General features: G+C 35.8%; 1 non-coding gene across 1 annotated transcript; it reads right to left on the bottom strand.

Moving 5' to 3' along the window:
- Positions 1-251: 251 nt before the first annotated feature.
- On the bottom strand, positions 252-358 carry LOC115071644. The gene has a single exon (XR_003850751.1). It is a non-coding gene; the product is annotated as a U6 spliceosomal RNA (small nuclear RNA).
- Positions 359-6855: the final 6497 nt, after the last annotated feature.

Below are 6855 nucleotides of genomic sequence, written 5' to 3'. Positions count from 1 at the left end.
CTAATTACTATATATCTGATTGTTACTAGTCACAGTCAGTTACTTTCTGAGATCTTTGGCATCTGAGCATGAATATAAAGTCATCAGGTAGATTTCAATGGTAATGTTTTTCACATCTACTAATTATTGTTTTTTAATCATTTTTTCTAATTTTTTTTTCATACAGAAGAATTCATTCCAAAGCAATTGACATTGAGACGTTTTCACATGCATTTCTAATCTCTATATACATGACTATCACTGGTCACAGTAAAAATATGGAACGCTTCACGAATTTGCGTGTCATCCTTGCGCAGGGGCCATGCTAATCTTCTCTATATCGTTCCAATTTTAGTATATGTGCTGCCGAAGCGAGCACTCTTGCTGTATGTTTTATTTACAGCATTTGTGTTTGAGTTTTTCTAAGAAATGTACATTGTACATTTATACATTGTGCATGTTATACATTAATATATGTTGTATACTTTACCAGTAAAGCCATTAATATGTTTGATATAGTCCAGGCTCAGAGCACCCTTTCCTCTGAGCAGCAAAGTTTTGCAAGCCTCCGCAGGACGAGTTCTGCAAGGTCCCTTGGAATGAAGGAACTGAGTCAACAGTAAAACTGGTCATCTGTAAACAGACTAACAGGCCCCCATACTGATGACCCAAGACCCAATTACTCCAAGAACTGTCTCAGCACAAGCTGCTTCCCCCTGATAAGTTCCACAGTGTGCAGACCCTGCTTCCTCCCAAACTGTAAAGATTATTTTTGCCACCTTCTGCATTCTGCAACCCCTATAAGAACTTCCCCAGCAGTCATTAGGCTACTGGTGGCTTTCACTCCAGAGCTGAACACCAGCACGTTGTACAACACCCCCGCCTCGGCCCCCAATAAACCTTAGTTTGCTGGAGTCCTCCAGTGTTTTCTTGCCTGGATTTTTTTTTATTTAACAGCGTTAACCACGACTATTTAAAACCTCTGCCTGTTGTTCACAGGTTTTTCAGGATACCACAGGCTACTTCAGATGCAGGTTTTGTTTCTTCAGACACTTTTTTTCTCTCTTGACACTCTATAAAGTTTTGGTTAAGCAGTGATCATTTTCCACTGAGGGATGAGCACTGAGGAATGTAGGCCTGGAGACTGGGAGTTTGTGTCAGTGTGAACAGAACTTAGGCTGTGTTCCATGCACACTGCCGGTGTAACCATTAGCTGTTTCTACTGCTTCTGCTAAACTTTATCCTATTGTCATGTATTTTCCTTCAGTTCTCAAACACGGTGTATGTCTTACCATAATTGAGGCTTATCATTGTTCAAATTGTTTGTGTGACTGTGCCTTATGAGTTAACAGCAGATTCTAATATTTCATGATTATAGTTTAGTTTTTAGTGGGCCTGTTTCTCAGATATGTGATTGTCACAAGTGTGCATTAAATATGCTTTTTTTCCCTTGTAATTCAGGTAAAAAAAAACAACTAATAAATACACTTCCCCACTTACATGAGGATTTAATAAAGTGTTCCCACACAAAGTAGCCTGAATTATGGAAAATTTTTCATTATTTTACAATTACTGTTTACATCACCCATAATACGAGTGATATGTTCTTGAGATCCAATCCAGTAGTCCCTGAAAAAGTTCATGAAGGTAAAGCTTATAAAATATGTGGGTCCCCTAAAAATTAAACCCTGGAGAATTTCTTTGCCTTTACTCTTTTGACAAAATGATGGTTTGTGTTTCCCTACGACTTATTTTTCAGCATCTTCTGCTTCAGTGACAATGCTCGCTATTTTCACTTTCTATATTCATCTGTCTGTCTAGTTTGGAGGACTGATCTTATTTTGAAATCTCAGTTGATTTTTCAAGTAGTTTGTATTTTCCTGGCTTAAGGAAAAAAAGTTCTAAGCCATTGTCTATCTAAACTGAAATCATAGGTCTGCAGATATTGTAATACTTCATTTCTCCTGTCAAAGCTCCTGTGAACCAGGGTTGGAAGGATGGCTCTACCACTGTTCTTCCAGAGGACCCAGATTCAATTCTCAGCACCTACATGGTGGTTAACAACCATCAGAAACTCCAATTCTAGGGCATTCAACGCATGGGTGCACTTAACATCATACCTGCAGGCAAAAGTCACACATGAAAAAAAACAAACAAACCAACAAAAAAACTCCTGTGAACCATAAGGCAGATTAACTGTTTACAAGGGCAGACCATTTTTCCTCAAAATGCAGATCATTTAATTTATGACCAATAGACTACCAGAACTCAGTTTCCTATATTGTTTCTCTGTTATATTTTCCTCTGAAAATAAATTGAATGATTCAAGAAATATTTTACTTTCATTACCCAATGGTTATAAAGGGTCTTCTATGGACTGAGCATTTTATACTATTTGCAGCTATCATGACAAATAAGAATTAACTGGAGCCCTGAAAGACCCAAGAGTCAAGGAATATGGACAGAGACCTACCTGTCTCATTTAAATATTTTGAGATATATGAAAAAAATGAAATAGATTTGTCCAAAGTACAACTTGAGTTTAAAGAGGGAAGAATTAAGTTTTAAAATGATGACAGTCTCTTTGCCCCCAAGAATTAATGTTTTTTCCTTCCCAAATATGGTACCTAGCATAATGTTGTTGCTATTTTTCTATCAGTAAGCAGTTTGGCAATAAAAATATAAAATGAATTAATAGTTTGCATGTGTAACTATTAGTGGAATTGTCATTTCCTCTAGCGTTTTCATGCCTGAAAAACAATGTTTATTTTTAGAATGCTGAGTTCCATCACATTCATTATTGGATATACTTTTATGTGTGTGGTGTGTATATGTGCCCATGAATGAAGGTACTCATGAAAACCAGAAGAAGATGTCAGATCCTCTGGAGCTGGGGGCAAAAACACTTGTGGGCTGCCTGATGTGGGTGCTAGAAACCAAGCTCCAGTCTTCTGAGAAGGCATCAATCACTTTTAACCAATGATCTAGCTCTTGGGCCACTAAATATTGTTTTAAAAAAAAATTGAGGTCTAGGCACACTAAAACTGATATTGCTAAAAACTCAGACAAAATATCTGAGGTGAAATGATTTGGGGGCTTTGACATAATATTCACCTTTAGAGTTGTTCTAGTATTTCAGTAATACTAACACTGACCGGAGCATTATCTGTCCTGGAACTGCTTTTCAGACTTTAGAGTATACTTCTTTGAATATTTACAATGGTAGAACTTCTCCTTTGAGACTGAATGTGATTTATGAGCAGAACCAAAAGATGAATTTGAGCTAGGAAATAGAAAAAAATAAATGAACATAGAAAATTTTAAAAATGCCAAGTTTTATCGGCAAATAATACATTTATTAAATCTCTAATAATAACATCATAATAGCCACAAATGAAGAAATTAAATGTCATGTATCAAATTATCATATAGTGTTTTAAAAATTATTTATATAGATAGTATTGTGGAAGTTTTATATTATGACTGTACTATTATCTTTTGTGATACATCAAATTTCATCTGGCATCCAAATCAAAATCTTATCCTACACATTTAGCAAATTGCAAACAAGCTGGATTTATTCTACCACTGCACCCAAATTATTAGCAGCAACCAAAACTCTGATGAAACTCTTAAAATGTTATGAAAATATTATTTTTCATTTACTATTTTATTACAGAACCTAGAATCCTGACATTTTTTATCACATATTTACATTCTTGAAAAAAAATCTTATCAATGAATATTGGAATGGCAGGGTTGCTTAAAGAGAAAATAAAGAAGAAAACTGTATTTACATATTAGAAAAAAGACATATTGTCCAAGGCAAAGTTTGAGATGAGGTAGGAAACATTAAAGCGTGTCCTGTGCGCCTAGCCATTTATTTATGGAATAAAATTGTTCTGTGAAACACAGGACATCATACTCATCACTTTGAAATTTTATCTCATGGGTGTCTCTGTAGTCAGGGCAATAAAATGTGATGGATTTCTAGCTTCTGTTGCCTCAGGTAGGATAAATTTTGGAAACAATCATGATGTAATTGAGATCAATACTAGGTGCTGAAAAACTTTATGGTGAATCTGACTGAATGATGGGATAAGGAAAACCTACAGGTGAACAGCTTCCATGCAAAACCTCTATTGTTGTTTATTTTGTTGTGTTGTTTTTTCTTCACCTCTTCATAATACAGAGGAAGAGAGAGAGTAGCTTTCCCTCAGTAATAAGTTTCTTTTTGTGGTATTTCAGATAACCCTTGGTAGGATACTATTAAATTCAAACCATATATTATATTGTATATAATTTACTATGGAATTATAAATAGTGTGAGTTGTACTTCTTTAGGTAATGAAATAAATGTTGAACAGCTTTGTTTGCACACTATTGAAAATTGAAGTTATTCAAAAAGAAAATCATCTTGATGCCAAATATGATGAATAACAAACGTTTGTCACGAGCATGTGATGTGGCAGACACATTCAATCTTCGCAATCTTTCAAAATCAACCTTCGTCCTATTAGCCTTTTACTTTATTAACCTTTGTAAAAAGTAAGCTGCCGCACAGAGAAACTCAATCATTTCTCCAGGCTCTCATAGCCAGGAGTCAGATATAAGCAGATAGACACGGAATTAATGCTTGATAACAACACTGCAATTTATACAGCGCAGAAGCAAGAAGAACTAAGAAGCTCCCTCCAGCAGGCACAATTTTAACTCCATAACTGGCAGAAAGTTTTTAATTGGTTTTGGTGTGTTTATAGGTATGAGCCTAATTGTGCCTTTCTTAATTATGTTCAAGAATGCAGCCTGCTCTCTTGTTTCTAAGGTGGATATATATATATATATTGCTCAAGCTACTTGGTTATTAGCTTGACAATTGCAAGAGACTCAATTCATTCTTATGAAGAAAGTTGCCGAGTTCAAAGATCACGAATGTAATGGCAGTGCCTTCAAAGGAAGCAGTGCTGTGTATTCTGGTTTACCCTCCACTTCCCCTCCTTTCCTGAGTTTCTCTTTGATCTCAAGCTAAACATCAGAATTTGGCTTTTAAAAGACCTGAAGTGCCTTTCATTTTTCTCTCAGCTGCCTGAGGAGTAACAACTTCAGCATCTTACATGAAAAAATTTATTTCTCCCTAAAAATAACTTTGGCTTCAAATGCCCCCTACAAAGAGGCTGAAATAATTTATCTTGAACTCTGAGAAGACAAAAGAAGGTAATTGCATGGGTGAGCCGTTACCTGCTGCAGGGAGGCAGCAGAGGAGTCATTATGGATCTTGCAATGGGAGTGCAGAGCATTTCCTGTCATGGCTTTGTGGGAGAAGAGGTCAGGGAGCACACAGTCTCCTCTGGGTCATCCGCATCCTTTTCAGGTTTATGAGCACATCCCATACCCTCCTGGATATGCTGTGATGAGACTACTTTCCTGTGGTTGTACTCTTCCTCTCATTAATGTTGTGAAGTGCTAAGACGTGCAAATGCCTAACAATTAAGTGCCTTGTTCCCTATCTGAAAATAAGCTTCAAGTAAAAATGTATGTGAAGTTATAGATGATTTAAATTTTAAATAGAAACGTGAAAACTTAAAGAAGAATGAGTGGATTAAGGCTGTTATTCCTCTGTAGGATTATTTCACTCCAGTGCCACCTTGGCATAACGGTTATTTTAAGAAACTCTGAGATGTAGGAACTCTGAAAACCAGAATACATGTTGTCTTTTGTTTGAGAAATTTATACATTTTAAATAAGTACCTCATTTCAATATGGTGTTCCTCTATTTACCAGGAAAAAAGGATGACTTCAAACCACTGCAACATTTTTTTAGAAGGGTAATAGTTTAGTAGCAGCGTAGTAGTTTCAATCTGCATAAGAAACTTTATACTGCTTTGCTAGGACTTTCCAGGTCACTATCCATTTAGAAGGCTCCTGCCGGTCTTTGTTCCCGCAAGTTACAGATTTTTACGCTTGAATTCAATGTCAATTTTATGGGCCTTATTTATTTCTCTGTGTATCTGACATTTATCCAAGAAATATATGTTACTAAAGATTTTTAAACTTTTTTATCTGATGCTTGTTTCCATAGACCTCAGCTAACAACTTGAAATACTCACAAATGTTTACTTCCCAGTGGGCAGAGAAACAAAAGCTATAGAGTAATTCTAGGCTGAAAGGTAAGAACTTTGTAGTGAGGACTACTCTGAGGCCTGTTTGCAAGGACAAATTAACAGTTGGAATCTGCAACCCTAGTTGTCTAGAAATAGCAAAATTCATAGGAGTGTAGAAAAGAGAATCTTCTTGCTGCTTGGGTGCTGAGAAGGCATAATCCTACAGCTCTTTTGCACGAGCATCATCATGCTTTTGTCATATGGTAGATTTTTCCCCTTAGAAGAGTGAAAATGTTCTACATGAGGCATGTTGAGCTAGTGACATCAAAAAGTCATTGACCAGATGAGAGTGCTTCTTCTGAACCTCCATTCTTCGAAATTTGGTTCAAAACAACTTTGGGTTCATTCTGGTGACATTTTCTGAAAAGTAATTTAAGAACTTGTTATTTAAAACTGTTTATGTCCGGGTCGTGATGTTGAAGCAATTTAAAGAAAGTCTAGAGAGAATATTTTTCCTGTCCTATACAAAGATGTTTGTATTTGTACATGGTAAGCTCAGACTACAAATTCAAATTTAAAAGTGTGCTAATAAACTGGTTTGGCTTCACAGTCTCCCCATGTCCTCTCTCATAGCCATTAAAAAAAAAAACCCTAAAATGTTCACATAAACTCCATATCTGAAAACTATATTGATGCAATAGTCCATTGTTTTCTCATGAAAAATATTAAATTCAAGTCATTTTATTTTTCTATTTTTAAATAAACTCCATATCTG

This window comes from Nannospalax galili, unplaced genomic scaffold (assembly GCF_000622305.1).
Source record: "Nannospalax galili isolate Female #2095 unplaced genomic scaffold, S.galili_v1.0 scaffold298, whole genome shotgun sequence".
In the NCBI taxonomy this organism is placed as follows: Eukaryota; Metazoa; Chordata; class Mammalia; order Rodentia; family Spalacidae; genus Nannospalax; species Nannospalax galili.
The sequence above is the reverse complement of the archived record's forward strand: the minus strand, read 5'-3'. Positions and strand labels throughout refer to the sequence as shown.